Genomic DNA, 25,488 nt, shown 5'->3' on the forward strand with positions numbered 1-25,488 from the left:
GTGCAGGTCTACAATTTTGTTTCTGGTGTCCTTCGACAGCTCTTTGGTCTTCACCATAGTGGAGTTTGGAGTGTGACTGTTTGAGGTTGTGGACAGGTGTCTTTTATACTGATAACAAGTTCAAACAGGTGTCATTAATACAGGTAATGAGCGGAGGACAGAGGAGCCTCTTAAAGAAGAAGATACAAGTCTGTGAAAGCCAGAAATCTTGCTTGTTTGTAGGTGACCAAATACTTATTTTCCACCATAATTTGCAAATAAATTCTTTCAAAAATCATACAATATGATTGTCTGGGTTTGTTTCCACATTTTGTCTCTCATAGTTGAGGTATACCTATGATGACAATTACAGGCCTCTCTCATCTTTTTAAGTGGGAGAATTTGCACAATTGGTGGCTGACTAAATACTTTTTTGCCCCACTGTAAGTAAACACATGCACAGCTCTGCCCCCCTACAAAAACAGCCTCCTCCCTTCACTTGGACTCACAGCCCCCACTTGTCAGGTGGACTTCCTTTTCCCAGGTCTTGTTTCTACATGTACACACTCAGCTGCCCCCACACACCAGTACACACTCAGCCCCCCTTCACACCAGTACACACTCAGCCCCCTCACACCAGTAGACACTCAGCCCCCCCTCACACCACTAGACACTCAGCCCCCCCTCATAAATGTAGACACTCAGCTCCCCTTCCCCCTTACACCTGTACATACTCAGCTCCCCCTCACACCTGTACACACTCAGTTTTCACCCCTCACACCTGTAGACACTCAGCTGCCCCCCCTCACACCTGTACACACTCAGCTGTCCCCCCTCACACCTGTACACACTAAGCTGCCATCTCACACCTGGACGCACTCAGCTGCCCCTCACACCTGTACACACTCAGCTGCCCCCCTCACACATGTGCACACTCAGCTGCCCCCTCACACCAGTACACATGTACACACTCAGATGCCCCCCTCACACCTGTACAAACTCAGCCCCCCTCGCACCTGTACACACTCAGCCCCCCTTCATACCTGTACACACTCAGCCCCCCCCATACCTGTACGCACTCAGCCCCCTCATTCCTGTAGGTACTCAGCCCACCCACACACCTGTAGACACTTACACCGGTAGACACTAAGCCCCACCCCTTACACCAGTTGACATTCAGCCCCCTCACAGATTTAGACACTCAACTACCCTCCCCCTTCACACCTGTACACACTCAACTGCCCCCTCACACCTGTACTTACTCAGCTGCTCCGTCACACCTTTACACACTCAGCTGCCCCCTCACACCTGTAGACACTCATCTGCCCCCCCTCACACCTATAGACTCTCATCTGCTCCCCTCACACCTATATACACCCAGCTGCCTGCCCCCTTCACAGCTGTACACACTCAGCTGCCCCCTCACACCTGTACACACTCAGCTCCCCCTCACACCTGTAGACACTCAGCTCCCCCCTCACACCTGTAGAAACTCAGCTGCCCCCTCACACCTGTACACACTCAGCTGTCCCCCCTCACACCTGTACACACTCAGCTGTCCCCCCCTCACACCTGTACACACTCAGCTGCCCCCTCACACCTGGACGCACTCAGCTGCCCCCTCACACCTGTACACACTCAGCTGGCCAACTCACACCTATACACACTCAGCTGTCTGCCCCCTCACAGCTGTACACACTCAGCTGCCCCCTCACACCTGTACACACTCAACTGCCCCCTCACACCTGGATGCACTCAGCTACCCCCTCACACCTGTACACACTCAGTTGCCCACCCACACCTGTGCACACTCAACTGCCCCCTCACACCTGTACACACTCAGCTGCCCCCTCACACCTGTACACACTCAGCTGCACCCTCACACCTGGACACACTCAGCTGCCCACCTCACACCTGTACACACTCAGCCTCCTCACACCAGTACACACTCAGTCCCTCTCACACCTGTACACACTCAGCCCCCTTCATATTGTACACACTCAGCCCCCCATACCTGTAGGTACTCAGCCCACCCACACACCTGTAGACACTCACACCAGTAGACACTCAGCCCCCCTCACACAAGTAGACACTCAGCCCCCCCCCCCTTACACCAGTTGACATTCAGCCCCCTCACAGATTTAGAAACTCAACTACCCTCCCCTTTCACACCTGTACACACTCAGCTGCCCCCCTTCCTTCTGTACACACTCAGCTGCCCCCTCACACCTGTACTTACTCAGCTGCTCCCTCACACCTGTACACACTCAGCTGCCCCTTCACACCTGTAGACACTCATCTGCCCCCCCTCACACCTATAGACTCTCAGCTGCTCCCCTCACACTTATACACACTCAGCTGCCTTTCCCCCTCACAGCTGTACACACTCAGCTGCCCCCTCACACTTGTACACACTCAGCCCCCTCTCACACCTGTACACGCTCAGCTGCCCCCTCACACCTGTACACGCTCAGCTGCCCCCTCACACCTGTACACGCTCAGCTGGCCCCCTCACACCTGTACACACTCAGCTGTCTGCCCCCTCACAGCTGTACACACTCAACTTTCCCCCCACACTCAGCCCCCCTCACACCTGTACACACTCAGCTGCCCCCTCACACCTGGACGCATTCAGCTGCCCCCTCACACCTATACACACTCAGCTGTCTGCCCCCTCACAGCTGTACACACGCAACTTTCCTCCCACACACCTGTACACACTCAGCTTTCCCCCCTCACACCTGTACACACTCAGCTGCCCCCTCACACCTGGACGCACTTAGCTGCCCCCTCACACCTGTACACATTTAGTTGCCCCCTCCACACCTGTGCACACTCAGCTGGCCCCCTCACACCTGTACACACTCAGCTGTCTGCCCCCTCACAGCTGTACACACTCAACTTTCCCCCCCACACTCAGCCCCCCTCACACCTGTACACACTCAGCTACCCCCTCACACCTGGACGCATTCAGCTGCCCCCTCACACCTATACACACTCAGCTGTCTGCCCCCTCACAGCTGTACACACTCAGCTTCCCCCCCACACACCTGTACACACTCAGCTTTCCCCCCTCACACCTGTACACACTCAGCTGCCCCCTCACACCTGGACGCACTCAGCTGCCCCCTCACACCTGTACGCACTCAGCTGCCCCCCCCCCCACACCCGTGCACACTCAGCTTTCCCCCCTCACACCTGTACACACTCAGCTGCCCCCTCACACCTGGACGCACTCAGCTGCCCCCTCACACCTGTATGCACTCAGCTGCCCCCCCCACACCTGTACACACTCAGTTGCCCCCTCACACCTGTACACACTCAGCTGCTCCCTCACACCTGTACACACTCTGCTGCCCCCTCACACCTGTAGAATCTCAGCTGCCCCCCTCATACCTATAGACACTCAGCTGTTCCACTCACACTTGTACGCACTCAGCTGTCCCCAATCAAACTTGTACACACTCAGCTGCCCCCTCACACCTGGACACACTCAGCTGCCTCCTCACAACTATACACACTCAGCTGCCCCCTCACACCTGTACATACGTACACACTCAGCTGCCCCCCTCACACCAGTACACACTCAGCCCCCCTCACACCAGTACACACTCAGCCCCCCTCACACCTGTACACACTCAGCCCCCCTCACACCTGTACACACTCAGTCTTCTCACACCAGTACACACTCAGCCCCCCTCACACCAGTACACACTCAGCCCCCCTCACACCTGTACACACTCCACCCCATTCATACCTGTACACACTCAGCCCCCTCATACCTGTATGCACTCAGCACCCCTCATACCTGTACGCTCTCAGCCCTCCCACACACCTGTAGACACTCACACCAGTAGACACTCAGCCCCCTTACACCAGTTGACATTCAGCTCCCCTCACAGATGTAGAAACTCAACTTCCATCCCTCTTCACACCTGTACACACTCAGCTGCCCCACTTCCTTATGTGCACACTCAGCTGCCCCCCCCCTCACACCTGTACATATACAGCTCCCTCCCTCACACCTGTACACAATCAGCTGCTCCCTCACACCTGTAGACACTCAGCTTCCCCCTGACACCTGGAAACACTCAGCTGCCCCCTTAAAACTGTAGACACTCAGCTGCCCACCTCACACCTGTAGACACTCAGCTGCCCCCCTCACACCTGTACACACTCAGCTGTCCCCCCTCACACCTGTACACACTCAGCTGTCCCCCCTCACACCTGTACACACTCAGCTGTCCCCCCTCACACCTGTACACACTCAGCTGCCCCCTCACACCTGGACGCACTCAGCTGCCCCCACACACCAGTACACACTCAGCTAGCCCCCACACCTGTGCACACTCAGCTGCCCCCTCACACCTGTACACACTCAGCTGCCCCCTCACACCTGTACAGACTCAGCTGGCCCCCTCACACCTATACACACTCAGCTGTCTGCCCCCTCACAGCTGTACACACTCAGCTGCCCCCCCACACGTGAACGCACTCAGCTGCCCCCTCACACCAGTACACACTCAGCTAGCCCCCCCCCCACACCTGTGCACACTCAGCTGCCCCCTCACACCTGTACACACTTAGCTGCCTCCTAACACCTGGACACACTCAGCTGCCCCCGTACACACTCAGCTAGCCCCCTCACACATATACACACTCAGCTGTCTGCCCCCTCATAGCTGTACTCACTCAGCTGCCCCCCCTCACACCTGTACACACTCAGCTTTCCCCCCTCACACCTGTACGCACTCAGCTGCCCTCTCACACCTGGACGCACTCAGCTGCCCCCTCACACCTGTACACACTCAGCTGCCCCCTCACACCTGTACACACTCAGCTGCCCCCTCACACCTGTGCACACTCTGCTGCCCCCCTCACACTTATAGACACTCAGCTGTTCCACTCACACTTGTACGCACTCAGCTGTCCCCAATCAAACTTGTACACACTCAGCTGCCCCTTCATACCTGGACACACTCAGCTGCCCCCTCACACCTGTACACACTCAGCTGCTCCCTGACACCTGGAAACACTCAGCCCACCCTCACACCTGTAGACACTCAGCTGCCTCCCTCACATCTGTACACACTCAGCTGCCCCCTCACACCTGTACACACTCAGCTGCTCCCTGACACCTGGAAACACTCAGCCCACCCTCACACCTGTAGACACTCAGCTGCCTCCCTCACATCTGTACACACTCAGCTGCCCCCCCTCACACCTGTACACACTCAGCTTTCCCCCCTCACACCTGTACACACTCATCTGCCCCCTCACACCTGTACACACTCAGCTGCCCCCTCACACCTGGACGCTCTCAGCCCTCCCACACACCTGTAGACACTCACACCAGTAGACACTCAGCCCCCTTACACCAGTTGACATTCAGCTCCCCTCACAGATGTAGAAACTCAACTTCCATCCCTCTTCACACCTGTACACACTCAGCTGCCCCACTTCCTTATGTGCACACTCAGCTGCCCCCCCCCTCACACCTGTACATATACAGCTCCCTCCCTCACACCTGTACACAATCAGCTGCTCCCTCACACCTGTAGACACTCAGCTTCCCCCTGACACCTGGAAACACTCAGCTGCCCCCTTAAAACTGTAGACACTCAGCTGCCCACCTCACACCTGTAGACACTCAGCTGCCCCCCTCACACCTGTACACACTCAGCTGTCCCCCCTCACACCTGTACACACTCAGCTGTCCCCCCTCACACCTGTACACACTCAGCTGTCCCCCCTCACACCTGTACACACTCAGCTGCCCCCTCACACCTGGACGCACTCAGCTGCCCCCACACACCAGTACACACTCAGCTAGCCCCCACACCTGTGCACACTCAGCTGCCCCCTCACACCTGTACACACTCAGCTGCCCCCTCACACCTGTACAGACTCAGCTGGCCCCCTCACACCTATACACACTCAGCTGTCTGCCCCCTCACAGCTGTACACACTCAGCTGCCCCCCCACACGTGAACGCACTCAGCTGCCCCCTCACACCAGTACACACTCAGCTAGCCCCCCCCCCACACCTGTGCACACTCAGCTGCCCCCTCACACCTGTACACACTTAGCTGCCTCCTAACACCTGGACACACTCAGCTGCCCCCGTACACACTCAGCTAGCCCCCTCACACATATACACACTCAGCTGTCTGCCCCCTCATAGCTGTACTCACTCAGCTGCCCCCCCTCACACCTGTACACACTCAGCTTTCCCCCCTCACACCTGTACGCACTCAGCTGCCCTCTCACACCTGGACGCACTCAGCTGCCCCCTCACACCTGTACACACTCAGCTGCCCCCTCACACCTGTACACACTCAGCTGCCCCCTCACACCTGTGCACACTCTGCTGCCCCCCTCACACTTATAGACACTCAGCTGTTCCACTCACACTTGTACGCACTCAGCTGTCCCCAATCAAACTTGTACACACTCAGCTGCCCCTTCATACCTGGACACACTCAGCTGCCCCCTCACACCTGTACACACTCAGCTGCTCCCTGACACCTGGAAACACTCAGCCCACCCTCACACCTGTAGACACTCAGCTGCCTCCCTCACATCTGTACACACTCAGCTGCCCCCTCACACCTGTACACACTCAGCTGCTCCCTGACACCTGGAAACACTCAGCCCACCCTCACACCTGTAGACACTCAGCTGCCTCCCTCACATCTGTACACACTCAGCTGCCCCCCCTCACACCTGTACACACTCAGCTTTCCCCCCTCACACCTGTACACACTCATCTGCCCCCTCACACCTGTACACACTCAGCTGCCCCCTCACACCTGGACGCACTCAGCTGCCCCCTCACACCTGTACACACTCAGCTGCCCCCCTCCCCACACCTGTGCACACTCAGCTGCCCCTCACACCTGTGCACACTCAGCTGCCCCTCACACCTGTGCACACTCAGCTGCCCCTCACACCTGTGCACACTCAGCTGCCCCCTCACCCCTTTACACACTCAGCTGTCTGCCCCCTCACAGCTGTACACACTCAGCTGCCCCCTCACACCTGTAGACACTCAGCTTCCCCCTGACAGCTGGAAACACTCAGCCCACCCTCACACCTGCAGACACTCAGCTGCCCCCCCTCACACCTGTACACACTCAGCTTTCCCCCCTCACACCTGTACACACTCAGCTGCCCCCTCACACCTGTACACACTCAGCTGCCCCTCCCCTCACACCAGTACACACTCAGCTGCCCCTCCCCTCACACCTGTACACACTCAGCTTTCCCCCCTCACACCTGGATGCACTCAGCTGCCCCCTCACACCTGTACACACTCAGCTGTCCCCCCCCCACACCTGTACACACTCAGCTGCCCCCCCCCAACAACTGTGCACACTCAGCTACTCCCTTACACATGTACACACTCTGCTGCCCCCTCACACCTGTAGACACTCAGCTGTTCCACTCACACCTGGACATACTCAGCTGCCCCCTCACAACTGTACAAACGTACACATTCAGCTGCCCCCCTCACACCTGTGCACACTCAGCTGCCCCCTCACACCTGTACACACTCAGCTGCTCCCTCACACCTGTACACACTCTGCTGCCCCCCTCACACCTATAGACACTCAGCTGTTCCACTCACACTTGTATGCACTCAGCTGTCCCCAATCAAACTTGTACACACTCAGCTGCCCCTTCATACCTGGACACACTCAGCTGCCCCCTCACACCTGTACACACTCAGCTGCTCCCTGACACCTGGAAACACTCAGCCCACCCTCACACCTGTAGACACTCAGCTGCCTCCCTCACATCTGTACACACTCAGCTGCCCCCTCACACCTGTACACACTCAGCTGCTCCCTGACACCTGGAAACACTCAGCCCACCCTCACACCTGTAGACACTCAGCTGCCTCCCTCACATCTGTACACACTCAGCTGCCCCCCCTCACACCTGTACACACTCAGCTTTCCCCCTCACACCTGTACACACTCAGCTGCCCCCTCACACCTGTACACACTCAGCTGCCCCCTCACACCTGGACACACTCAGCTGCCCCCTCACACCTGTACACACTCAGCTGCCCCCCTCCCCACACCTGTGCACACTCAGCTGCCCCTCACACCTGTGCACACTCAGCTGCCCCTCACACCTGTGCACACTCAGCTGCCCCTCACACCTGTGCACACTCAGCTGCCCCCTCACCCCTTTACACACTCAGCTGTCTGCCCCCTCACAGCTGTACACACTCAGCTGCCCCCTCACACCTGTAGACACTCAGCTTCCCCTGACAGCTGGAAACACTCAGCCCACCCTCACACCTGCAGACACTCAGCTGCCCCCCCTCACACCTGTACACACTCAGCTTTCCCCCCTCACACCTGTACACACTCAGCTGCCCCCTCACACCTGTAGACACTCAGCTGCCCCTCCCCTCACACCAGTACACACTCAGCTGCCCCTCCCCTCACACCTGTACACACTCAGCTTTCCCCCCTCACACCTGGATGCACTCAGCTGCCCCCTCACACCTGTACACACTCAGCTGTCCACCCCCCACACCTGTACACACTCAGCTGCCCCCCCCCAACAACTGTGCACACTCAGCTACTCCCTCACACATGTACACACTCTGCTGCCCCCTCACACCTGTAGACACTCAGCTGTTCCACTCACACCTGGACATACTCAGCTGCCCCCTCACAACTGTACACACGTACACACTCAGCTGCCCCCCTCACACCTGTACACACTCAGCCTCTTTACACCAGTACACACTTAGCCCCTCTCACACCTGCACACACTCAGCCCCCCTCACACCAGTATACACTCAGCCCCCCCCCACACCAGTACACACTCAGCCCCCCCCACACCTGTACACACTCAGCCCCCCTCACACCTGTACACACTCAGCCCCATTCTTACCTGTACACACTCAGCCCTCTAATACCTGTATGCACTCAGCCCCCCTCATACCTGTACGCCCTCAGCCCTCCCACACACCTGTAGACACTCACACCAGTAGACACTCAGCCCCCTTACACCAGTTGACATTCAGCTCCCCTCACAGATGTAGACACTCAACTTCCCTCCCCCTTCACACCTGTACACACTCAGCTGCCCCCTTCCTTCTGTACACACTCAGCTGCCCCCCCTAACACCTGGACACACTCAGCTGCCTCCTCACACCTGTACACACTCAGCTAGCCCCCTCACACCTATAGACACTCAGCTGTCTGCCCCCTCATAGCTGTACTCATTCAGCTGCCCCCCCTCACACCTGTACACCCTCAGCTTTCCCCCCCTCACACCTGTACGCACTCAGCTGCCCTCTCACACCTGGACGCACTCAGCTGCCCCCTCACACCTGTACACACTCAGCTGCCCCCCCACACCTGTACACACTCAGCTGCTCCCTCACACCTGTACACACTCAGCCGCTCCCTCACACCCATACACACTCAGCTGCTCCCTCACACCTGTAGACACTCAGCTTCCCTCAGACACCTGGAAACACTCAGCCCACCCTCACACCTGTAGACACTCAGCTGCCCCCCTCACACCTGTACACACTCAGCTGTCCCCCCTCACACCTGTACACACTCAGATGTCCCCCCTCACACCTGGACGCACTCAGCTGCCCCCTCACACCAGTACACACTCAGCTGGCCACCTCACACCTATACACACTCAGCTGCCCCCTCACACCTGTGCACACTCAGCTGCCCCCTCACACCTGTACACACTCAGCTGCCCCCTCACACCTGTACACACTCAGCTGCCCCCTCACACCTGTACACACTCAGCTGGCCACCTCACACCTATACACACTCAGCTGTCTGCCCCCTCACAGCTGTACACATTCAGCTGCCCCCTCACACCTGGACACACACAGCTGCCCCCTCACACCAGTACACACTCAGCTAGCCCCCCCCACACCTGTGCACACTTAGCTGCCCCTTCACACCTGGATGCACTCAGCTACCCTCTCATACCTGTACACACTCAGCTAGCCCCCTCACCCCTTTACACACTCAGCTGTCTGCCCCCTCACAGCTGTACACACTCAGCTGCCCCCTCACACCTGTAGACACTCAGCTTTCCCCCCTCACACCTGTACACACTCAGCTGCCCCCTCACACCTGTACACACTCAGCTGCCCCTCCCCTCACACCAGTACACACTCAGCTGCCCCTCCCCTCACACCTGTACACACTCAGCTTTCCCCCTCACACCTGGATGCACTCAGCTGCCCCCTCACACCTGTACACACTCAGCTGTCCCCCCCCCACACCTGTACACACTCAGCTGCCCCCCCCAACAACTGTGCACACTCAGCTACTCCCTCACACATGTACACACTCTGCTGCCACCTCACACCTGTAGACACTCAGCTGCCCCCTCACAACTGTACACACGTACACACTCAGCTGCCCCCTCACACCTGTACACACTCAGCCTCTTTACACCAGTACACACTCAGCCCCTCTCACACCTGCACACACTCAGCCCCCCTCACACCAGTACACACTCATCCCCCCCCACACCAGTACACACTCAGCCCCCCCCACACCTGTACACACTCAGCCCCCCTCACACCTGTACACACTCAGCCCCATTCATACCTGTACACACTCAGCCCTCTAATACCTGTATGCACTCAGCCCCCCTCATACCTGTACGCCCTCAGCCCTCCCACACACCTGTAGACACTCACACCAGTAAACACTCAGCCCCCTTACACCAGTTGACATTCAGCTCCCCTCACAGATGTAGACACTCAACTTCCCTCCCCCTTCACACCTGTACACACTCAGCTGCCCCCTTCCTTCTGTACACACTCAGCTGCCCCCCCCTAACACCTGGACACACTCAGCTGCCCCCTCACACCTGTACACACTCAGCTAGCCCCCTCACACCTATAGACACTCAGCTGTCTGCCCCCTCATAGCTGTACTCACTCAACTGCCCCCCCTCACACCTGTACACACTCAGCTTTCCCCCCTCACACCTGTACGCACTCAGCTGCCCTCTCACACCTGGACGCACTCAGCTGCCCCCTCACACCTGTACACACTCAGCTGCCCCCCCACACCTGTACACACTCAGCTGCTCCCTCACACCTGTGCACACTCAGCCGCTCCCTCACACCCATACACACTCAGCTGCTCCCTCACACCTGTACACACTCAGCTGTCCCCCCTCACACCTGTACACACTCAGATGTCCCCCCTCACACCTGGACGCACTCAGCTGCCCCCTCACACCAGTACACACTCAGCTGGCCACCTCACACCTATACACACTCAGCTGCCCCCTCACACCTGTGCACACTCAGCTGCCCCCTCACACCTGTACACACTCAGCTGCCCCCTCACACCTGTACACACTCAGCTGCCCCCTCACACCTGTACACACTCAGCTGGCCACCTCACACCTATACACACTCAGCTGTCTGCCCCCTCACAGCTGTACACATTCAGCTGCCCCCTCACACCTGGACACACACAGCTGCCCCCTCACACCAGTACACACTCAGCTAGCCCCCCCCACACCTGTGCACACTTAGCTGCCCCTTCACACCTGGATGCACTCAGCTACCCTCTCATACCTGTACACACTCAGCTAGCCCCCTCACCCCTTTACACACTCAGCTGTCTGCCCCCTCACAGCTGTACACACTCAGCTGCCCCCTCACACCTGTAGACACTCAGCTTTCCCCCCTCACACCTGTACACACTCAGCTGCCCCCTCACACCTGTACACACTCAGCTGCCCCTCCCCTCACACCAGTACACACTCAGCTGCCCCTCCCCTCACACCTGTACACACTCAGCTTTCCCCCCTCACACCTGGATGCACTCAGCTGCCCCCTCACACCTGTACACACTCAGCTGTCCCCCCCCCCACACCTGTACACACTCAGCTGCCCCCCCAACAACTGTGCACACTCAGCTACTCCCTCACACATGTACACACTCTGCTGCCCCCTCACACCTGTAGACACTCAGCTGCCCCCTCACAACTGTACACACGTACACACTCAGCTGCCCCCTCACACCTGTACACACTCAGCCTCTTTACACCAGTACACACTCAGCCCCTCTCACACCTGCACACACTCAGCCCCCCTCCTTCCGCATCTTCCTGTTCACGGGCAACCGTGGGTTGCGCTTTCATTTTCTCCTGTAGGGCTCTCCTGACTGGGCCAGCCTTCATTCCAACCACGAGCTGGTTCCTCAGTAGGTGATCTGAGGTGGTTATATCAGCACAGCCATGCACATCCCTCTTCTCTAAACATTTCCAGAGGTTCTGGAGTTCTACCGCAAAGTGGGTGAGGCTTTCTTTCTCAAAAGAACCTCCTTAATATGATCAACACTACCTATTATTATGCTTTTCTCTGCATGATTTATGTATTATATTTTATGATACATTAGATAATTTGTTCTATAATCAAATTTAACTTATTGGATTTTTTATTCAGCAATTTCCTTTTTGTTATTTAGATCTCCCCTTCAGGGACTGTGACAGCCAGGGCTTTTTTTCAAGGGGAACTTGGTGGAACTCAGTCCCACCACCTCTGGCTCAGACCCTTTGGTGCCTGCTCACCACAATCACTTGTAAACACAGAAGTCTGGTTTCTGTGTTTACAAGTGACAGCTCTGCACTCTGTGTGTAATGCAATCCTGGTATTTAATGCCCCTTTACGACCCTCCTACTGTTTTAGTGAAATTTGACTGAACACACCCACTATTTGATGTGATTTGGAAGGTGTGTGTGGGAGGAGGGGTTTTGTGGGGCAGTGGTTAAGTTCCAGCACCTATTGTTTGAGAAAAAAAGCCCTGGTGACAGCTAACCTATTTTAGGTATCCTAGATAAATTTATACACATATCCATGCCTCATATAAAGTCCCAAAACCCATTCTTTTTTTCTTCTAAGGTCAGCTCAGATAAAATGTTGGCTCTGATTATTTTCAATATACACAAAATCATATGTGCTAGAAGAGTTGTTTTTTAATGGATTATGCTGAGGTTTATACATGCCTGTGAGACACTTGTGGCACAGCAAAGTAAGATTATTTTATGGACACAAGAACGCTTTTGTTTTCTTTAACAATTCCCCTTCCACTATTAACACAATTTGGCCACACCCACTCTTTACTGTAGCGCGTTGCATGCGCCACATTATTACTCTCCTTGGGGCACCCAAAGGTGTCCCAGATCTTTTACAATCCTATAGTGTATACTACAGGAAAAAAATCCTGTGCGTCGCTAAAGTGTTCGGGTTTGGCCTGGAGAAAAGGTGGCAACCCTAGGAAGAGCGAGGAAGTTACCAAAATAACACAGTAAACAAGTTGTAGTGGCCCAAAACTGCCACTAGATGTTACCATACTGAAGAACAACAATAATCTCATGCAGTTCAAATACAATACAAAAAAATACATAAACGTGGGACAGAACAAAGCTGCACTCTGACAGCATACCTCCCAACTTTTTGAGATGGGAATGAGGGACACCTACTAGCAAAAACATGTAGGCATAGGACACGCCCCCTGCCGCACCTCCTTAAAGGAGAATTAAACTAAAAAAAAGATTAGTTAAACCCACAAGGGCTTTTTTTTACCACTACTATTCCTTTATATTGGCTTTTGAAATTTACAAATGCAGCAATTTAGATTTTGGATGAAAGGTTTAGCACATTTTAGTGCATTTTATATACAACTATATAGATCAGACCAAAATGAGGGACAAATGTGGAGGAAAGAGGGACAGTGGGACATTGCTCCAAATCAGGGACAGTCCCTCCAAATCAGGGACAGTTGGGAGCTATGTGACAGGGAGTAAAGCATAACCTCCTGTCACCTCCTGGAGTTCTCCCTTTAGAATTTACTGTTTCACTGAGTGCTGATAGTATAGCCATCGATATACTTCAAGCGATCCAACACTCCAGCTACTGGTTCCCTACACAGCAGCCACATTATTGTTTTCAGCTGCACTGCCTGCCCCTCTCCCCCTGGCCAGTCACAGAATGCTTTGCATTCTGTGAACCCATTAACAAAATATAAAGCTTTATTTGTATGGGCAAAGGAAGAAGAGGAGCAAGTAGAGCGACTACTGTGTAGGAGAGAAATAGCACTCCTCTTTCTGTACACACATGAAAAATCTCTCTATTAAACTTTTCTCAAGGATTAAACCATACAGGTGAATTTGAATACCAGCATGTTGTATGGTGCCAAGATCGAATGTGCAGAGCAGCCATAGCCGGTACTTATGCTAGCGTCAGTGGCGTCTCCAGCTTTCATATTTAGGGGGGGCACATGGGGGGACAGGGACAAAAGTAGGGGGGCAACTATAAAATGCAAATACGGCCTTTTCACATATTCTGCAGTGAGTTCCCTTCCTAGTGTATTGCCCCCCCCCCAAGGTGGCAGAAAACAAGAGATATACAGTGGGGACGGAAAGTATTCAGACCCCCTTAAATTTTTCACTCTTTGTTATATTGCAGCCATTTGCTAAAATCATTTAAGTTCATTTTTTTCCTCATTAATGTACACACAGCACCCCATATTGACAGGAAAACACAGAATTGTTGACATTTTTGCAGATTTATTAAAAAAGAAAAACTGAAATATCACATGGTCCTAAGTATTCAGACCCTTTGCTCAGTATTTAGTAGAAGCACATTTGAGCTAATACAGCCATGAGTCTTTTTGGGAAAGATGCAACAAGTTTTTTACACCTGGATTTGGGGATCCTCTGCCATTCCTCCTTGCAGATCCTCTCCAGTTCTGTCAGGTTGGATGGTAAACGTTGGTGGACAGCCATTTTTAGGTCTCTCCAGAGGTGCTCAATTGGGTTTAAGTCAGGGCTCTGGCTGGGCCATTCAAGAACAGTCACTGAGTTGTTGTGAAACCACTCCTTCATTATTTTAGCTGTGTGCTTAGGGTCATTGTCTTGTTGGAAGGTAAACCTTCGGCCCAGTCTGAGGTCCTGAGCACTCTGGAGAAGGTTTTCGCCCAGGATATCCCTGTACTTTGCCGCATTCATCTTTCCCTCGATTGCAACCAGTCGTCCTGTCCCTGCAGCTGAAAAACACCCACACAGCATGATGCTGCCACCACCATGCTTCACTGTTGGGAGTGTATTGGACAGGTGATAAGCAGTGCCTGGTTTTCTCAACACATACCACTTAGAATTAAGGCCAAAAAGTTCTATCTTGGTCTCATCAGACCAGAGAATCTTATTTCTCACCATCTTGGAGACCTTCAGGTGTTTTTTTAGCAAACTCCATGCGGGCTTTCATGTGTCTTGCACTGAGCAGAGGCTTCCGTCGGGCCACTCTGCCATAAAGCCCCCACTGGTGGAGGGCTGCAATGATGGTTGACTTTCTACAACTTTCTCCCATCTCCCGATTGCATCTCTGGAGCTCAGCCACAGTGATCTTTGGGTTCTTCTTTACCTCTCTCACCAAGGTTCTTCTCCCCCGATAGCTCAGTTTGGCCAGATGGCCAGCTCTAGGAAGGGTTCTGGTCATCCCAAACGTCTTCCATTTAAGGATTATGGAGGCCACTGTGCTCTTAGGAACCTTGAGTGCAGCAGAAATTTTTTTGTAACCTTGGCCAGATCTGTGCCTTGCCACAATTCTGTCTCTGAGCTCTTCAGGCAGTTCATTTGACCTCATGATTCTCATTTGCTCTGACATGCACTGTGAGCTGTAAGGTCTTATATTTCCCAAAAAGACTTATGTCTGTATTAGCTCAATTGTGCTTCTACTAAATACTGAGCAAAGGGTCTGAATACTTAGGACCATGTGATATTTAAGTTTTTCTTTTTTAATTAATCTGCAAAAATGTCAACAATTCTGTGTTTTTCTGTCAATATGGGGTGCTGTGTGTACATTAACCACTTGACGACCGCCTCACGCCGATTTACGTCGGCAAGGTGGCACGGACAGGCAAAATCACGTACATATACGTGATTTGCCTTCCGCGGGTGGGGGGTCCGATCGGACCCCCCCCGGTGCCCGAGGCGGTCGTCTTTTGTCCCACGGCGATCGGAGATGAGGGGGCGGCCATCCGTTCGTGGCCCCCCCCTCGCGATCGCCGCCGGCCAATGAGAACATTCCTTTGCTGCTGTATGCTAAACAGCAGCAAAGGAAATGATGTCATCTCTCCTCGGCTCGGTAATTTCCGTTCCGGCCCGAGGAGAGAAGACAGGTATGTGAGTGCACAACACACACACACACAGTAGAACATGCCAGGCACACAAAACACCCCGATCGCCCCCCGATCCCCCGTCACAAACTGACACCAGCAGTTTTTTTTTTTTTCTGATTACTGTATTGGTGTCAGTTTGTGACAGTTACAGTGTTGGGACAGTTAGTATTACCCCCCTTTAGGTCTAGGATACCCCCCTAACCCCCCCTAATAAAGTTTTAACCCCTTGATCACCCCCTGTCACCAGTGTCACTAAGCGATCATTTTTCTGATCGCTGTATTAGTGTCGCTGGTGAAGCTAGTTAGTGAGGTAAATATTTAGGTTCGCCGTCAGCGTTTTATAGCGTCAGGGACCCCCATATACTATCTAATAAATGTTTTAACCCCTTGATTGCCCCCTAGTTAACCCTTTCACCACTGATCACCGTATAACTGTTACGGGTGACGCTGGTTAGTTTGTTTATTTTTTATAGTGTCAGGGCACCCGCCGTTTATTACCGAATAAAGGTTTAGCCCCCTGATCGCCCGGCGGTGATATGCGTCGCCCCAGGCAGCGTCAGATTAGCGCCAGTACCGCTAACACCCACGCACGCAGCATACGCCTCCCTTAGTGGTATAGTATCTGATCGGATCAATATCTGATCCGATCAGATCTATACTAGCGTCCCCAGCAGTTTAGGGTTCCCAAAAACACAGTGTTAGTGGGATCAGCCTAGATACCTGCTAGCACCTGCGTTTTGCCCCTCCGCCCGGCCCAGCCCAAGTGCAGTATCGATCGATCACTGTCACTTACAAAACACTAAACGCATAACTGCAGCGTTCGCAGAGTCAGGCCTGATCCCTGCGATCGCTAACAGTTTTTTTGGTAGCATTTTGGTGAACTGGCAAGCACCAGCCCCGGGCAGCGTCAGGTTAGCGCCAGTAGCGCTAACACCCACGCACGCACCGTACAGCTCCCTTAGTGGTATAGTATCTGATCGGATCAATATCTGATCCGATCAGATCTATACTAGCGTCCCCAGCAGTTTAGGGTTCCCAAAAACGCAGTGTTAGCGGGATCAGCCCAGATACCTGCTAGCACCTGCGTTTTGCCCCTCCGCCCGGCCCAGCCCAGCCCACCCAAGTGCAGTATCGATCGATCACTGACACTTACAAAACACTAAACGCATAACTGCAGCGTTCGCAGAGTCAGGCCTGATCCCTGCGATCGCTAACAGTTTTTTTGGTAGCATTTTGGTGAACTGGCAAGCATCAGCCCCAGGCAGCGTCAGGTTAGCGCCAGTAGCGCTAACACCCACGCACGCACCGTACAGCTCCCTTAGTGGTATAGTATCTGATCGGATCAATATCTGATCCGATCAGATCTATACTAGCGTCCCCAGCAGTTTAGGGTTCCCAAAAACACAGTGTTAGTGGGATCAGCCTAGATACCTGCTAGCACCTGCGTTTTGCCCCTCCGCCCGGCCCAGCCCAAGCAGGGGCGGATCCAGAGTCTAGTCTCGGGAGGGGCACTGCCAGAAAATATATTTTTTTGGGGTACATCTATCGGGGAAACGGCTGGTGTTGGCGCTTCAATCATCACGGCACCATGGTTGTTATGGTGTCAGGATGATTGAAGCGCATTATTACTATTATTACATTGTTATAAAAAATTAAATAGTTTAACTCACCATAATGCAGAATCAGTGGGAGCCCCGAGTGTGTCACTTGCCACGTCGCCTGCCACATGTTGCGGATTGTCTCTTGCCACGTCGCCTGTCACCAGATGAAGATTGTCACTTGCCACCTGCTAAGGTGGTCTCGTGTGTCCCAGAGACAGGCAGCAGAGAGATGTTGTAATCCCCATTAGTATAGAATCCCCCCTCAGTGCAGAGCCCCCATTAGTATAGATCCCCCTCAGTGCAGAGCCCCCATTAGTATAGAATCCCCCTCAGTGCAGAACCCCCATTAATATAGAATCCCCCTCAGTGCAGGGCCCCTATTAGTATAGAATCCCCCCTCAGTGCAGAGCCCCCCATTAGTATAGAATCCCCCTCAGTGCAGAGCCCCCCATTGGTACAGAATCCCCCTCAGTGCAGAGCCCCCCATTGGTACAGAATCCCCCTCAGTGCAGAGCCCCCCATTGGTACAGAATCCCCCTCAGTGCAGAGCCCCCCATTGGTACAAAATCCCCCTCAGTGCAGAGCCCCCCATTGGTACAGAATCCCCCTCAGTGCAGAGCCCCCCATTGGTACAGAATCCCCCTCAGTGCAGAGCCCCCATTGGTATAGAATCCCCCTCAGTGCAGAGCCCCCATTAGTATAGAATCCCCCTCAGTGCAGAGCCCCCCATTGGTACAGAATCCCCCTCAGTGCAGAGCCCCCATTGGTACAGAATCCCCCTCAGTGCAGAGCCCCCCATTGGTACAGAATCCCCCTCAGTGCAGAGCCCCCCATTGGTACAGAATCCCCCTCAGTGCAGAGCCCCCCATTGGTACTGAATCCCCCTCAGTGCAGAGCCCCCCATTGGTACAGAATCCCCCTCAGTGCAGAGCCCCCCATTGGTACAGAATCCCCCTCAGTGCAGAGCCCCCCATTGGTATAGAATCCCCCTCAGTGCAGAGCCCCCCATTGGTATAGAATCCCCCTCAGTGCAGAGCCCCCCATTGGTACAGAATCCCCCTCAGTGCAGAGCCCCCCATTGGTATAGAATCCCCCTCAGTGCAGAGCCCCTAATTGGTACTGAATCCCCCTCAGTGCAGAGCCCCCCATTGGTACAGAATCCCCCTCAGTGCAGAGCCCCTAATTGGTACTGAATCCCCCTCAGTGCAGAGCCCCCCATTGGTACAGAATCCCCCTCAGTGCAGAGCCCCCCATTGGTACAGAATCCCCCTCAGTGCAGAGCCCCTAATTGGTACTGAATCCCCCTCAGTGCAGAGCCCCCCATTGGTACAGAATCCCCCTCAGTGCAGAGCCCCTAATTGGTACTGAATCCCCCTCAGTGCAGAGCCCCCATTAATACAGACCTCAGAACAGCGCGGACCGGAAGATACACACAGCCGTGTGTGTCCCTCGGGCTCCTCCTCCTCCTGTGTGAATGTAAACAGAGAGGAGGGGGAGGCGGCTTCAGTCCACTGCGCTGAGGCACACACACAGCGCAAGACCTGAGAAGCAGATCAGGTCAGCGGGCGGTGTTAGCGGTGCGTGCCGCTACCTACGGGTGTCACCCCTCTGGCGGGTGTCACCCGGGTGCGGACCGCACACCCCCGCACCCACCTAACAACGCCATTGCCGCTGTCTGTCTCTACGGAGCCGCCCGGCGGCTCTTTCACCTATGGAGCCGCCGAGCCGCCCGGCGGCTCTCTCAATTACGGAGCCGCCCGCCGGCTCACTCACCCGCATTTCTCGGAGGGGGCAATTGCCCCGTTGCCCCCCCCCTGGATCCGCCCCTGAGCCCAAGTGCAGTATCGATCGATCACTGTCACTTACAAAACACTAAACGCATAACTGCAGCATTCGCAGAGTCAGGCCTGATCCCTGCGATCGCTAACAGTTTTTTTGGTAGCATTTTGGTGAACTGGCAAGCACCAGCCCCGGGCAGCGTCAGGTTAGCGCCAGTAGCGCTAACACCCACGCACGCACCGTACAGCTCCCTTAGTGGTATAGTATCTGATCGGATCAATATCTGATCCGATCAGATCTATACTAGCGTCCCCAGCAGTTTAGGGTTCCCAAAAACGCAGTGTTAGCGGGATCAGCCCAGATACCTGCTAGCACCTGCGTTTTGCCCCTCCGCCCGGCCCAGCCCAGCCCACCCAAGTGCAGTATCGATCGATCACTGACACTTACAAAACACTAAACGCATAACTGCAGCGTTCGCAGAGTCAGGCCTGATCCCTGCGATCGCTAACAGTTTTTTTGGTAGCATTTTGGTGAACTGGCAAGCATCAGCCCCAGGCAGCGTCAGGTTAGCGCCAGTAGCGCTAACACCCACGCACGCACCGTACAGCTCCCTTAGTGGTATAGTATCTGATCGGATCAATATCTGATCCGATCAGATCTATACTAGCGTCCCCAGCAGTTTAGGGTTCCCAAAAACACAGTGTTAGTGGGATCAGCCTAGATACCTGCTAGCACCTGCGTTTTGCCCCTCCGCCCGGCCCAGCCCAAGTGCAGTATCGATCGATCACTGTCACTTACAAAACACTAAACGCATAACTGCAGCGTTCGCAGAGTCAGGCCTGATCCCTGCGATCGCTAACAGTTTTTTTGGTAGCATTTTGGTGAACTGGCAAGCACCAGCCCCGGGCAGCGTCAGGTTAGCGCCAGTAGCGCTAACACCCACGCACGGACCGTACAGCTCCCTTAGTGGTATAGTATCTGATTGGATCAATATCTGATCCGATCAGATCTATACTAGCGTCCCCAGCAGTTTAGGGTTCCCAAAAACGCAGTGTTAGCGGGATCAGCCCAGATACCTGCTAGCACCTGCGTTTTGCCCCTCCGCCCGGCCCAGCCCAGCCCACCCAAGTGCAGTATCGATCGATCACTTACAAAACACTTAACGCATAACTGCAGCGTTCGCAGAGTCAGGCCTGATCCCTGCGATCGCTAACAGTTTTTTTGGTAGCTTTTTATTGAACTGGCAAGCGCCAGCGGCCTAGTACACCCCGGTCGTAGTCAAACCAGCACTGCAGTAACACTTGGTGACGTGGCGAGTCCCATAAGTGCAGTTCAAGCTGGTGAGGTGGCAAGCACAAGTAGTGTCCCGCTGCCACCAAGAAGACAAACAGGCCCGTCGTGCCCATAGTGCCCTTCCTGCTGCATTCGCCAATCCTAATTGGGAAACCACCACTTCTGCAGCGCCCGTACTTCCCCCATTCACATCCCCAACCAAATGCAGTCGGCTGCATGAGAGGCATTTTTATGTGCTCCCGAGTACCCCTACCCAACGAACCCCCAAAAAAGATGTCGTGTCTGCAGCAAGCGCGGATATAGGCGTGACACCCGCTATTATTGTCCCTCCTGTCCTGACAATCCTGGTCTTTGCATTGGTGAATGTTTTGAACGCTACCATACACTAGTTGAGTATTAGCGTAGGGTACAGCATTGCACAGACTGGGCACACTTTCACAGGGTCTCCCAAGATGCCATCGCATTTTGAGAGACCCGAACCTGGAACCGGTTACCGTTATAAAAGTTAGTTACAAAAAAAGTGTAAAAAAAAAAAAAATATATATAAAATTAAAAAAAATAGTTGTCGTTTTATTGTTCTCTCTCTCTCTATTCTCTCTCTCTTGTTCTGCTCTTTTTTACTGTATTCTATTCTGCAATGTTTTATTGTTATTATGTTTTATCATGTTTGCTTTTCAGGTATGCAATTTTTTATACTTTACCGTTTACTGTGCTTTATTGTTAACCATTTTTTTGTCTTCAGGTACACCATTCACGACTTTGAATGGTTATACCAGAATGATGCCTGCAGGTTTAGGTATCATCTTGGTATCATTCTTTTCAGCCAGCGGTCGGCTTTCATGTAAAAGCAATCCTAGTGGCTAATTAGCCTCTAGACTGCTTTTACAAGCCGTGGGAGGGAATGCCCCCCCCCCCCACCGTCTTCCGTGTTTTTCTCTGGCTCTCCTGTCTCAACAGGGAACCTGAGAATGCAGCCGGTGATTCAGCCAGCTGACCATAGAGCTGATCAGAGACCAGAGTGGCTCCAAACATCTCTATGGCCTAAGAAACCGGAAGCTACGAGCATTTTATGACTTAGATTTCGCCGGATGTAAATAGCGCCATTGGGAAATTGGGGAAGCATTTTATCACACCGATCTTGGTGTCATCAGATGCTTTGAGGGCAGAGGAGAGATCTAGGGTCTAATAGACCCCAATTTTTTCAAAAAAGAGTACCTGTCACTACCTATTGCTATCATAGGGGATATTTGCATTCCCCGAGATAACAATAAAAATGATTTAAAAAAAAAAAAATGAAAGGAACAGTTTAAAAATAAGATAAAAAAGCAAAAAAATAATAAAGAAAAAAAAAAAAAAAAAAAAAAGCACCCCTATCGCCCCCTGCTCTCGCGCTAAGGCGAACGCAAACGGCGGTCTGTCGTCAAACGTAAACAGCAATTGCACCATGCATGTGAGGTATCGCCGCGAAGGTCAGATCGAGGGCAGTAATTTTTGCAGTAGAACTCCTCTGTAAATCTAAAGTGGTAACCTGTAAAGGCTTTTAAAGGCTTTTAAAATGCATTTATTTTGTTGCCACTGCACGTTTGTGCGCAATTTTAAAGCATGTCATGTTTGGTATCCATGTACTCGGCCTAAGATCATCTTTTTTATTTCATCAAACATTTGGGCAATATAGTGTGACACTTTTTTTTTTTTTTTTTTTGCACAAAGTTGTCACTAAATGATATATTGCTCACACAGGGCATGGGCATATGTGGAATTGCACCCCAAAATACATTTAGCTGCTTCTCCTGAGTATGGGGATACCACATGTGTGGGACTTTTTGGGAGCCTAGCCGCGTACGGGGCCCCGAAAACCAAGCACCGCCTTCAGGATTTCCAAGGGTGAAAATTTTTGATTTCACTCTTCACTGCCTATCACAGTTTCGGAGGCCATGGAATGCCCAGGTGGCACAAAACCCCCCCAAATGACCCCATTTTGGAAAGTAGACACCCAAAGCTATTTGCTGAGAGGTATAGTGAGTATTTTGCAGACCTCACTTTTTGTCACAAAGTTTTAAAAATTGAAAAAAGAAAAAAAAATAAGTTTTTTCTTGTCTTTCTTCATTTTCAAAAACAAATGAGAGCTGCAAAATACTCACCATGCCTCTCAGCAAATAGTTTGGGGTGTCTACTTTCCAAAATGGGGTCATTTGGGGGGGTTTTGTGCCACCTGGGCATTCCATGGCCTCCGAAACTGTGATAGGCAGTGAAGAGTGAAATCAAAAATTTTCACCCTTGGAAATCCTGAAGGCGGTGCTTGGTTTTCGGGGCCCCGTACGCGGCTAGGCTCCCAAAAAGTCCCACACATGTGGTATCCCCATACTCAGGAGAAGCAGCTAAATGTATTTTGGGGTGCAATTCCACATATGCCCATGCCCTGTGTGAGCAATATATCATTTAGTGACAACTTTGTGCAAAAAAAAAAAAAAAAAAAGTGTCACTTTCCCGCAACTTGTGTCAAAATATAAAATATTCCATGGACTCAATATGCCTCTCAGCAAATAGCTTGGGGTGTCTACTTTCCAAAATGGGGTCATTTGGGGGGGTTTTGTGCCACCTGGGCATTCCATGGCCTCTGAAACTGTGATAGGCAGTGAAGAGTGAAATCAAAAATTTACACCCTTAGAAATCCTGAAGGCGGTGCTTGGTTTTCGGGGCCCCGTACGCGGCTAAGCTCCCAAAAAGTCCCACACATGTGGTATCCCCATACTCAGGAGAAGCAGCTGAATGTATTTTGGGGTGCAATTCCACATAGGCCCATGGCCTGTGTGAGCAATATATCATTTAGTGACAACTTTTTGTAAATATTTTTTTTTTTTGTCATTATTCAATCACTTGGGACCAAAAAAATAAATATTCAATGGGTTCAACATGCCTCTCAGCAATTTCCTTGGGGTGTCTACTTTCCAAAATGGGGTCATTTGGGGGGGGTTTGTACTGCCCTGCCATTTTAGCACCTCAAGAAATGACATAGGCAGTCATAAACTAAAAGCTGTGTAAATTACAGAAAATGTACCCTAGTTTGTAGACGCTATAACTTTTGAGCAAACCAATAAATATATGCTTATTGACATTTTTTTTACCAAAGACATGTGGCCGAATACATTTTGGCCTAAATGTATGACTAAAATTTAGTTTATTGGATTTTTTTTATAACAAAAAGTAGAAAATATAATTTTTTTTCAAAATTTTCGGTCTTTTTCCGTTTATAGCGCAAAAAATAAAAACTGCAGAGGTGATCAAATACCATCAAAAGAAAGCTCTATTTGTGGGAAGAAAAGGACGCAAATTTCGTTTGGGTACAGCATTGCATGACCGCGCAATTAGCAGTTAAAGCGACGCAGTGCCAAATTGGAAAAAGACCTCTGGTCCTTGGGCAGCATAATGGTCCGGGGCTCAAGTGGTTAATGAGGAAAAAAAATGAACTTAAATGATTTTAGCAAATGGCTGCAATATAACAAAGAGTGAAAAATTTAAAAGGGTCTAAATACTTTCCGTCCCCACTGTATGTCACCAGCATACCAAGAAAATATAAGGGTCCAAAGCAGTGAGAGAAATATCAGGGTTGCAAAGGTTGTCTTGCCACCGGGCCCTGGTGTTCTGCCACTGTGGGGTTCCCCAGCCTCCTCTTGCTGTCCTGCCCCTGCTATTGACAGCGCTGGTCTGGCATCTCTTAGAATTTACAGGCTGGTTCTCCTGTCCTAAGGATGGGAGAAATCAGTCTGTTTTTTCAGTAACTGAGAGTCCTGGTGGAGTCCTTCCTGCAACTCGCTCTTCTCCCTTCCAATGAGGATGCAGGGGAAGGAGCAGATCAGGCAGCCATGGTTGTGTGAGCGCTCGCATTATTCAGTGTAAGCGAGCAGAGGGAGAGGGGGGGAATCACCCGCAGGAGCTGACTAGGGACTATCTCCCTCTTAGACATTGCCTTTTTGTAAAAAAGAATAATTTTTTACTAACGGCTACTAGGGGGAATAAATATTTTTAAAACATCATATTATGCCTTTAGATAATTAAAATACAAATGCAATTCATATATCATTCATTATTTACCCAAACTCCAAACAGTGATGATGACCACTAGTATGAAAACCAGTATCTTATATCTGTATTATCTGTTTACTTTAGGAGTCATCTGAGCCCAATATATAGCTAGATTATTTAAGGTTGAACTCCAAGCAAACAGCTAAAAATACAGATAAAATATATAGAAGGGAGCTGCTTTACTTGCCAAAGAATTTTTATTCCTGTCCATCCAGTTCGGAGATTTGAATAGCCCTGCTGGACAGCACGATCAGGTCAGTGACCTGACTTGACCTGACTACAGTACAGCAATTCAGCTAGGTCACATTCTGGCCTCTTTATGGAACAGCAAAATAACAAAAACAGGCTGATGAGCTTATCACTCTGCTCTCCCCCCTAGGGTCGCCATTGGCTAGGGTTATCGATTGCATGGATTCAGAAAATATATGCATCGACACACTGTACATTGTAGTTTTGCTTTTTGTTGCTACTGTGCTATCAAAAACTGCTAATCCATTGAACCTGGACTTTGAGATGAATTTCAAGCATTTAGTTATGATCATTTA

The 25,488-nt window shown here is 52.2% G+C and overlaps 1 protein-coding gene across 3 annotated transcripts in view; it reads left to right on the forward strand.

Moving 5' to 3' along the window:
• The window catches only part of LOC141133225 (adhesion G protein-coupled receptor E3-like), a 455,441-nt gene that overhangs the window by 348,198 nt on the left and 81,755 nt on the right, over positions 1 to 25,488 (forward strand). The window lies entirely within an intron of this gene.

The sequence above is a fragment of the Aquarana catesbeiana genome, linkage group LG03, assembly GCF_042186555.1.
Source record: "Aquarana catesbeiana isolate 2022-GZ linkage group LG03, ASM4218655v1, whole genome shotgun sequence".
NCBI lineage: Eukaryota > Metazoa > Chordata > Amphibia > Anura > Ranidae > Aquarana > Aquarana catesbeiana.